General features: G+C 37.9%; 1 long non-coding RNA gene across 1 annotated transcript in view; it reads right to left on the bottom strand.

Moving 5' to 3' along the window:
- Positions 1–1,420: 1,420 nt before the first annotated feature.
- LOC121030941 (uncharacterized) overlaps positions 1,421–11,693 on the bottom strand; it is a 155,034-nt gene continuing 144,761 nt past the window's right edge. The window contains exon 3 of the long non-coding RNA XR_005790470.1: positions 1,421–1,621. This is a non-coding gene — a long non-coding RNA (uncharacterized LOC121030941). The remainder of the gene's footprint in view (positions 1,622–11,693) is intronic.

Below are 11,693 nucleotides of genomic sequence, written 5' to 3'. Positions count from 1 at the left end.
TCCATGATTGCTCCATGTCCAAAAACAATGAGTCAGCCACTTTCTCACCACAACTGCTTCTCCTTCCACCTCACTTATTCAACCTCTCCCCACAAGCAGCACTTTGCCTTCATTAGACCACCAACTCAGTAATGCCTCTATCACAGCTCTTCCAATACAGAAGTAATCTCCTTTCTTCATTTTCCCATCATCCAGGTATAGCACGCCTAGCAAAATCCAATCATCATGAACACCTGAAACCTAAGATCTAGATTCCAAAAGTAAAACCAAATGACACATATAACAAAAAAGTTACATTGATGGAAAGAGGAGAAAAAAAAAAAAAGGCAAACCTTGATCCTACTCAGCTTTATATTCTGCCCCTCCTAACTGAGCATCTTCAAGATCCATCCCAATACATTTTTTTGTTTGCTTGTTTTCGTTCTGATTCCTGCTAGTAAATATGAGCCACAGCCTACATATATGTCTCCTGAAGAGGTAGTAGTTCCATAGAAAGACCATGTTGAGGCCTGGCTCCATCAGCTTATAAATGAATGAATGAATGAATGAATGAATGAATGAATAAATAAATAAATAAATTGTATGTATATATGTATGTAGTGAAAGATCCTGAGGAGAATAAACATCTTTTTCAAAAAATATATTTCAGATAAGGTTTTTGCCTCCATGCAGCAGGACACTACTGTCCTCTAACAAGGGGGAGGTGAGTTAGCCAGACTGGGGGATTCATGGGAATCTGTGGGTTTGTGGTTCTCAAGAGCATCTACCCAAATGTCCCCATTCCACGATTTTGTCTTTACCAGGGGATACTAGCTGGGACTATGAATCCAGTCTCTTGTAACTCTGCCACTCTCACAATCAAACTTCAGGCCTAATTTTCAGCACAGGTGGCTCTCTGGTTGCAGGAGATGAGGCTCTCTTTAAATGCTACTCTGTAAGCTCTTTAGTCTTCATGATGTACCTTGGTAGTTGGCTGCCCAGAACCTGTCATTCTTGTCTAGTGAAACTTCTGTAGCAGTTAACAACTGCAAATCATCTCCACTATTGTTATAAGAAACACTGACCCCCTCATATCTTTAACTGCTAAAGCAATCACATAAACCAGTGCCTCCTTTTTCTTCTGTGTTCCATCCTTGTTTCCTAACTACTACAATGTGAAAATTCAGTCACATAGTAAGATACAAAGGGAATATATCAATACATTGTGTATGTATTGATACAGAAAAATATTGCATTTACAATATTTTTTTAAAGCTTAGCAAATAAATTACGATTAGGTTCAGCTATATGCAACATAAAACTCAGTGTCTTAGACACACAAGTGGTTATTGTTTCATGTGCAAAGTCCAGTGGTCAGGGGTCCAAGACTAGAATAGCTGTTCCACAGATCACTAAGAGTCCTGGGCTCCTTCCTGGTTTCTGCTCTAATCATAGTGCCCCATTCTCACCACAAGAAAGAGAAAGGAGAACATACCTTCCCACTTAAAAAACACTCCTCAAAATTGCATATACCACTTCCACTTACATCTCTTTGTCCAAAACTTGGTCAGTGGCCAGGCTTCCCTGCAATGGAGGCTGTGAAATGAGGCAGACATGTGCCAGCTAAAATTCAGGGCTTCCACTGCAGGGAAACAAGAGGAGAAATAATATTAGGGGACAATTAGCAGTCTCTATTACACATAGGAATGTTTAAGAAGAAAAATGTAAGATCTAGAAAGAAATACTTTTAAATTGCCTGAGAGATACATAGGATCTGAACAAATGAAAAAGCACGTCATGTTCTTGGGTAAACAACAGGAAAATTTGCCTTGATAATCCACAAATAAGTTGTAATAGCCATGAATTTTAATGCCTCAAACACTATAACGAAAACGTGTATGAAATAAGACTGTTAAATATATGAGTAAATGACAGAAACACAGTTATAGTAAAAAAACAACCTTTGGCAGATCAAATAAATTAAAATAAGGTCACAATTATTTTTAACACTAGACTAAATGATATCCAGATGTCAGCTAAGGTCATCTTTCTGTCAAAAATAAAATTGGTAAACACCCCCATTACACATCAGGCAAAAGTTCCTCCCCACCACTTCTGGGAATTCCCATGTCTTCCCTTCTCAAAATTCCCTCCAGCCTTGTTCTTGCCCTCTCAACCTCATTAGATTCTTGCCTTCTGTTTCATTCTACTTTATTCACTGTGCATTGGCCCAGACATGGTATATAGACCCTTTTCTTCATTTATCTAACAACAGCTCACACAGGCCTTTTTGTATGTATGGTCAATGTAAGTGAAAGTTTGGGGCAGTAAAGTAGAATTACAACCCTGATGAGCAGACTATTTATACTAGACAGCCTGTTCTTAAAAGTCATTAGAATTTGGCTATCCCACCACTGTGAATTTCACCCACTTTTCTAGTAAATCTAGCTTCTTCCCTTGTCACATAGCTCTGCTTCCCCCAGGAAAAGTGCCCAAACATTTCCCTGTTGCTCTGTTTTCAGGTCTACTTCATTTTGCCTTATCTCAGAAAATAACACACACACACTCTCTCTCTTTCTCTCTCTCTCTCTCTTAAAGATAGCTCCAACAATTAGCTCAGGTAGAACGTATCAGAAGGGTTACAATATCAACGTAATGTCCATCATGCTCTATAAAGTAATACCTAATAAGTAATGATGCACTGCAGCCAGCTTGTACTAGCTCACAAGGGACATTTATGTGAGGGGTGCCTGGGTGGCTCAGTTGGTTAAGTGTCCAACTTCGGCTCAGGTCATGATCTCAATTCCTGAGTTTGAGCCCCCCTTCGGTCTCTGTGCTGTCAGCTCAGAGCCTGGAGCCTGCTTCGGATTCTGTGCCTCCCTCTCTCTCTCTCTCTCTCTCTGTCCCTTCCCCACTCATGTTCTGTCTCTTTCTCTCTCTCAAAAATAAATGTTCAAAAAAAATTTTTTAAAGACAATTATGTGGATTTCTTTCCTACTCCCCATTTACTGACTTCATATCCAGAGGTCGAAATCCACATAGTGTAAGTATTTACACCTTGGAAGTTGGAAAACACTACAAATATCATTGTTTTTGTTTCAGTTTGGGTTTTTTTCCTGTGATTTTCTGTTTTGTTTTGTTCTGTTCTTGATTTTTTGTTTGCTTATTTCGAGGTCACATTTATCAGCACAACATAGCATATACTCTAGAAAGCTCTGTATTTAATGCGTAAACAAAGATTTTTTTTACTCCCTCCTAAAAGAACCAGCTTAACCCTCCAGGGCAGAAATAAGAGCAGGGCAAGAACACTAAACAACAAGATGATTCCACTGCTTGGATTCAACACAGACCACAGGAATACAATATTCTGCCTTATTCTAGTGCATGATTTTCTCCATGCAACAATATTGAGTGGAACTGTTCAGGCAACATGGATATGCAACTGTATAATCTATTAATTTGTTACGTATACTAACCTTACTAGAGTTCAAATTTGAGGACAAAGAGAAGCTATTATATCACATCATAAAGAGAGGCTCTGGGCATCAGTATCTCCCACAAGATCTAATGAAAAACAGAAAAATCAGCCTACTATCCTCATCCAGGTCCCATCCCCACCATACCATACCCCAACCACCTATATAAGGAGTTGACTTGAGAGAAAGAAGGAAAGACTGTTGAAGTCATTGGGCTTTTGGTATATGTAGTATTCATGGGAAAATGCACTTCCACAGCACTCAAGTCAAGATGCCAGGAGGGGATTCTTTCAGAAACTGTTGAATAGAAATATTTAGTCCCTCCAGAATGAGCAAGTTGGCCTTGCATTGGGGGAATGACTATCTGCCAAGACTTGATGACTTGCCCCTACAAATTAAAGAGAGATGATAACAATAGAATGGCAAAGACATCATTTGCTCTTCTAAGGGTGTATGAATTCTTATAGATCCAAGGGACACCAGAAAAGGAACTAATCTTGAGATCTTTTAGCCAGTACCTCATCCAAGAAGGCTGCCCTCCAGGTTAAGGGACTACAGCATGGAGTCTATAATGTATACCACTGTGGATGGGAACTGGGTAGAAGAAATTAGAAGTGTGTATGCAAGAGAAGATGCCCCATGCCAGAGAAATGAACTACAGGAAGATCTCATAGGATGGTGTAAAGAACTCACACGTGAGCCTCCACTGAGAGAGTGCCTTTCACACGGAAAGGCCACCATCACCAGCCTGTCAGGATTAACCTGAGGAGCAGCATAAACCAGCACAAGCCAACAAAGAGGGAAGCACAACTCTACCTGGTTAAAACAGATAACTTTTCAGTCCATTTTTCCACTTGTCTAGATGAGAGGGTGAAATAAGGGGGTACAAGAACCGCTCGTGTTAATCTCCCACTTAAAGACCCATGAATCATGACTTTAAGAAGTGATGTGGTGAAGCAAAATTTTAGATCAAGTATGAAGGGATTTTTAAATTTGATTGGGTTGAGTTTTTAAATCGGAGAGTGTCCAAAGGTTTTGGAATGTGTCTATGATACTCTTAAAGAATGAAGTGAAGAATTTGATAAATGTTGAAAGCCCTGATTAGAGAAAAATAAAATTTCATGTTTACTCCATCCAGTTGAGATCCACCTCTTAATAAACAGTGCTTATTTGGATTTACACAAAACAAAAACAAACCCAAACCTTCCTCCTTTATTGCCTTTTTCCTCTCTCCTCACAAATCCCTTTCAATGTTCCCTCACTGTGACAGAATCTCTGTTAGTTTATTCCAGTTCATGCCACTCTTCTGGATGCTGATAGTGGCCTCTCTGAATGAAAGGCATTGAAAAGAGTTGATCTCTCATGGACCTTCTTCATGTGTGAGTTCTCCACCCTATCCTGTGACTGTTCTCTGGCCCAGGTGATCAAGTCTGTACTTCCTGGTCCCTTCCCTGCCATGTATTCATATTATGGTAAATGGCTTGGTGTCCTAGGTCATCTCATCTGGAACCAATGGAATTTTTTCCCTTTATTTAGCAATTTATTTACTTGTAAAGTAGTATTTAAACCTAAATACATATTGGCACAAACTTCTCATCATTTTACATCTCAACAAAGACAAGATGTCTCATTTCTCCCTCCAATCCCCTAAGTGCCAGCCCCAAGCTTTACCACTATTTGTCTGCGCAGTAATTTAGCTTTTCAAAAATCCAAAGATTAGATCATATGCTCTGATAAGCAAATGACCCAATAGTTTGAGTTTAACATAGAAGAATTCATAGAAGCCTTGAAAGTTCAAGCTTTCCTTTCTCCTCCCATCACAATCTGTTTTCCCAATAAAATATATACCTCATTCTTGCCTCCTCTCACTCAGAAGGTAAAGGCTGTTACAATTGTTTTATTTTGTTTTGGTTTGTTTTGAAAAAAGTTCCCCCTCCCAACATAATTAGGCATACTGGAGTATGTGAATGTAAAGACAAGAAGCCAAATTCATTCTATAAACATACTTGAACTGAGGAATTGCATCAGTAAAATATATTTTTTTAATATTTGACTTTGTGTCTCTAGGCCAGGCATGTGCTCTCCCCACCAACCTCATTGAAACCACTTCCTAATGAATTACACTTGGCCTTTGGGCACATTCACATCACTCACTTTATTTCTAAAGGTGTTTGGATTGATCTGAAACAAACGTGGAATATCTGGGTGGATGGATGGATGTTTCCCACTAACTGTGAATGTGCCTTCTTTTCAAGCATCCATAAAACATTTGTAAATATTGTTTCAAGAATGGGCAAATAAATCAGCAGAATATTAGAGACTATCTTAAAACCAATAAAATAAAAAAGATCATAATAGATAGAAAAGAAGCATTGTAAACCAATGTATATAGATGAATCACTGAAAGGTTTTGGGGAAATTATACTTTTGAGGAACATATTAAGTTGGATCATAATTTTAAACTACCATCCATTAAAATAAATTTTATTTTAAAATAAAAGCAGAAAACAGATGGGAATAATGATGTACTGATCTTGTAGTGAATAAGCACTTTCTAAATACAGAAGTAAATAGATTAGGAAGTGCTGGTTAAATTTATCTAGATAAAATTTGAGGCTCTCTGAAGAGCAGAATCTTATAAAATTGTAAGACAATTCAAACTGAGAATATTATTTATATCAATAATGACAAACACATTTAATAGTACTTAAAAAACTCACTCAATACATTAAAAACTCACTCAAACTCATAATAATGAACAAATACTATGAATATAAAAATTAGAGAAGGTAGCATATAAGTGACTAATAAAATATGAAATAAAATATGAAATATAAAATAAAATATAAAAACTTTTATATTTAGATTTAGCTAGCTGGACCCAGAGAAATCCCCATTAAAACAGAAAGAACCATTGTTTATGTTGTCTAAGTTGTCCTGTTTTAAAGATAATAGTGCTGCCATGAGTGTGGTGAGAAGGACTTCACACACATACTTATAGGGAAGGATAAACTGGTATAAACTCTCTGGAAAATAGTTCAACAACATGTACAAATATTAACAAATATATTACTGTTTAACCTGAAGGAAATAGTCACAGGTTAGAATCAAGATTTATTTTGAAAGAAGTTCATGACAGGTTATCCATAAAAGCAAATATTGGAAACTACCTAATTTCTGATAACAGAAAAATAATTAAATAACTTTTAATAATATTAAATGACATGGCAAATGCTTTAAATATAATATTAGGTGCAAAAGTACATATATCAACTTATAAAATTCTAAATCACAAAAAAACACAAAGGAAACAAAACATCAATATTAATTATATTGAGATTGTATAATTATAAAGTTTTATTTTCTTCTAAAAGCTAATCGGTATTTTTCTGAATTTGGTTAAGTGTATATTATAAACATTTTATAAAGTGTTTGATAAAGCATTGAGTATATTTTTCAACCATCTGGAAATCTAATGAAAATACAGCTTTATATCACAGTGGGTTTGGGGCTGCTGTCGCACCACAAGAGTTCAAATCCAAAGCATCTATTACAAGCCTAAGAGTTAGAGACAGTAGAGGGACAAGGAATTTTCTTGCCCTTAAAAAGTGTCCCGTCATGGGGCGCCTGGGTGGCTCAGTCTTAGGTTAAGCGGCCGACTTCACCTCAGGTCATGATCTCGCAGTCTGTGAGTTTGAGCCCCGCGTCGGGCTCAGTGCTGACAACTCAGAGCCTGGAGCCTGTTTCAGATTCTGTGTCTCCATCTCTCTGACCCTCCCCCGTTCATGCTCTGTCTCTCCCTGTCTCAAAAATAAATGTTAAAAAAATTTTAAATAAAAAGTGTCCATTCTAATGAAGGAACAGACAAGACAGTCAACTACTAGAACACAATATGCTAAGTGCTATAACTGAGGCATTCACAGCAGCCAGTGCAAGTACAGCTGAAAAACAGCGAATTCAGCCTAGAGGAGGGTGTTGGAAAAACCTCCACAAAGAACGTGCCCTTTGAGCTGAATCGTTCTTCTTCCTCATTCTTTTCTTCTTACAGTAGTTTAGAGATCAAGGAGACATAGTAAAAACATAGAGCCTTCAGACTGCCAACAAGGTCTCATTATGAGGGATTCTTAAAATCAACTGGAGAAAGGGTTATTTATTCTTACTATCTTGAATCTGAAAAACCTAAGGCCTCTTTCTAATAAATTGAGGAGGAAAATATTCCCCAATGGAATCAGAAATTGGTGACCTTGAGTACTTTGCTGCATGTCAGACGTGGGACTGAGATCCTAGGAGCAGGATGTGGCAAAGAGAGATACTCCTCTTCAAGAAGGGACAGGCTTCCTGGCTGCAAGCTATGGAATGTAAGACTGACAGCCTCCAGCCATTAACTATACCAGGGGCTATCCCAGCTTTCCAGCTGAGGTCACTCTTATCTGAGGACAGAGGAAGACAATCTAACCAATGCCTGACCCAAATAGGGATATAGGAAGCTGGCCATTTTCATCCAATATGGGGTCCTCTAAGGGCACTTGCTGCTCCAGACCTGTCTGTTGAGCTTCATCAGGTCAGCATCACAGTTGGATAGCTTCCCCTTGTCCATTTCTGCCTCTTTCCTTCTTTCCTTCCCCTTTGGCACTCCTACTTGGTCTCCATATCTGCTTCCCCGGGAATCCAATATCGCAAGGTAGGTGAGTCAAGAAGGCCCAGGGAAGTGTGGGCAAAGAAGAAAAAAGGAACAGAACCAGAAGGAAAAATGAATTTGGTCTCCATGACACTAACTGGGCCAATAGCAATGTAGTTTTCTTTCTGGTAATGTCCTCTAGGCTGTTGTGGATATTAAAAAGCACACAAGGAGCACAGTGAGATGCAGCATGTACACCAATTAGGAGGAATTAGAACATTAGGAAACCGTTGTCAATTGGTTGGCTTGGGTGAATAAAAAAGAAAACAATTGAGACATTGAGACATGGCAAGAATTAACTCTGGAAAGTTGGAAGGTAGGCCATGGAGAATACTAATGTACTTTATGTAAAATAAATGAACATCTTTCCTTTCAGCTTTCTTAAATATATTGTTTTTGACTTCCATTATTTTTGTGGTCTTATGAGAAGACAATGGAATTATAACATGAAAACTCAAAGTGAAATTTATTGATATTGATATCATAGTTACAGTGAATCTTGGAAATAAGATAAAATGTGAGAGAAGTATGAACCTTCTCAGGACTTCTAGATATCTACTTACCCTTATGTCTGCCATGTTTCATAGGCACACAATTAGAATATTAGCTCCGGTAATCACAAAAAAAAGGTGGCAATATGAGCACATATAAAATTTAGTTTATATAGGTACTGAAAGGTTTTTATCACCAGTGTGCTTTCAGACAATAACAGTTTCTCTGTGATGTGGTCTCTTCCAGATCAAAGTTTCCAAATGTCTTTACAAAAGCTATATGTAACCACCTATCCAGAGAGCTCTTCTTTTCTGTGACATAAGTTTGCCTTTCAGACATGTCACAATCACTTAACCATGACTCACAACCACTTTGTATGGACAGCTACATCAAATTGACTATGGTTTACAAGGCCTTGGAACTAGGCTAGTTCCTCATGGCCTTTCCTTCACTGTTATGTATCACAAAACGACAAGATAGTAAGTACATAAATTCATTTTGTTTCAGGTGTTACAAAGAACAGAAGAGCTAAAAGAGTCCGCAAGGTATTCTCCTAAATGGGTATTTTCCAGTGATATCCCACAGTCCTCACTGGTTGACACTGCTCAATAAAACATTCCTAATACAAATGTCTGTGTCCATGGTAATGACTCAAATGAGCTTAAGCTGAGAATTGCTTGAAAGCAGGGGGTTTGTCTTATTCTCTGTATCTGTAGTGCCTAGTGCAACCAGTAGAAAGCAATTTCTGATTTTTGTTTTAGCTCTGAAAAATCAGAAATCTCCTCTCTGAAACTATATCAACATGCATTGTCCCAATGACTATGCTCATGAGCTAGCAATGGAACTGAAAAGAAAAAAAAAAAAAAAAAGAGCTGCATAAAGTTCATTATAATTAAATGTCCCAAAAGAATCCATCCTCAGTGGCTTTCTCTCATCCAGTCATTCATGGTTAGCCCCTGCAAAGCCTGATAGGCGATTGGCCCAGCAAGAACTTCTTATGTGTTGATGGTTATCATTTGTAAATACACTGCACTTCCTTAGAATTTCTAAGGAATAACTAATGAAATGAAAGTTTTGCAGTTGTGTGTTTATTACCAAATAGGTTGAAACTGTCAGCCTTGATTTATTTTCTACTAAAGTCATTTTAGGGGCACCTGGGTGGCTCAGTCGGTTAAGCGGCTGACTTCAGCTCAGGTCATGATCTCTCAGTCTGTGAGTTCAGGCCCCGCGTCAGGCTCTGTGCTGACAGCTCAGAGCCTGGAGCCTGTTTCAGATTCTGTGTCTCCCTCTCTCTCTGACCCTCCCCCGTTCATGCTCTGTCTCTCTCTGTCTCAAAAATAAATAAATGTTTAAAAAAATTTTTTAAGTCATTTTATAGCATTTTTCTGCCTTGATCGTGATTATCTTCAGTTCAATCAATATAAATGACAAAATAAATCAAAGAAAAACAACATAGATAAGCTTAAGTTACCAAAGAAAATAAAAATTAAAAACGTGAGTGCCAGTTGAGTTGCTTTCCTTTTCTGTTTCTCCACCTACTCTTCTCCTTTCTGCAAGGACTTCTATGAATGATACCGAACAGATTCTTGCACTAATGCCTTGACTCTTGCTCCCTAAGAGCATGAGCAAGAATTACAGTTGTACAGATTTTGTAAAGGTTTTATCTGAGAGCTTAGCTAGAGATTCAAAATAAAAAACAACAATATTTTTTAGAAATATAAATATAGAATCACCTTAGTAGGTTTTTGATATTTATGTTCATACTCCTTCATTAACCACATGACAGCTGGCCATAAATATGCATGCTACTATGGACCAAAATTCAGAATAAAAATTTATAGACCGTCTCCAAGTTCCAATGGTTTGACTTATTATTTTCTGAATGTGGCATGGTATGAAAGCTCTATGTATATAGTAGAAACCATAATTCGATTTCTGAATTTTAACCTTTTCCTGAGATAGTGACATACAATACAATACTTTCAAGTGATGCTGAGCAGAAGCAGCAAGCCAAAGCTCCAATCAGCCGCGTAATCACAAGGGTAAACAACTGATTCACTTAAAACCACTCTGCACCCATACAACCATTCTGCTTTTCATTTTCAGCACAGTATTCAATAAATTATGAGATATTCAACACTTTATTATAAAATAGGCTTTGTGTTAGATGGTTTTGCCCAACTGTAAGCTAATGTGTTATGAGCATGTTTAAGGTAGTTTAGGCGAAGCTGTAATGCCGTAACGTTTAGCAGATTAAGTGTATTAAATGCGTTTTCAGGTTATGATTTTTTTAAATGTATATTTATTTTTGAGAAAGAGAAAGTGCAGGGCAGTGGCAGATGGAGAGTGAAACAGAGGATTCCAAGAGGGCTCTGCGCTGACAGCAGAGAGCCCCATGCGCAGTTCAAACTCTTGAGCAATGAGATCATGACCTGAGCCAAAGTCGGATGCCTGACTGAGGTGCCCCCAGATTATGATATTTTCTTTTTTTATTTTTTTAATATATGAAATTTATTGTCAAATTGGTTTCCTTTTTTTTTTAGAACATAACAATTTTTTTTATATATATGAAATTTATTGTCAAATTGGTTTCCATACAACACCCAGTGCTCATCCCAAAAGGTGCCCTCCTCAATACCCATCACCCACCCTCTCCTCCCTCCCACCCCCCATCAACCCTCAGTTTGCTCTCAGTTCTCAACAGTCTCTTATGCTTTGGCTCTCTCCCACTCTAACCTCTTTTTTTTTTTTTTCCTTCCCCTCCCCCATGGGTTCCTGTTAAGTTTCTCAGGATCCACATAAGAGTGAAACCATATGGTATCTGTCTTTCTCTGTATGGCTTATTTCACTTAGCATCACACTCTCCAGTTCCATCCACGTTGCTACAAAAGGCCATATTTCATTTTTTCTCATTGCCATGTAGTATTCCATTGTGTATATAAACCACAATTTCTTTATCCATTCATCAGTTGATGGACATTTAGGCTCTTTCCATAATTTGGCTATTGTTGAGAGTGCTGCTATGAACATTGGGGTACAAGTGCCCCTATGCATCAGTACTCCTGTGT

This window comes from Herpailurus yagouaroundi, unplaced genomic scaffold (genome assembly GCF_014898765.1).
Source record: "Herpailurus yagouaroundi ecotype Mexico unplaced genomic scaffold, PumYag 28, whole genome shotgun sequence".
NCBI lineage: Eukaryota > Metazoa > Chordata > Mammalia > Carnivora > Felidae > Herpailurus > Herpailurus yagouaroundi.
Note: the sequence above shows the minus strand (reverse complement) of the source record. Positions and strands in the feature narration are given on the sequence as shown.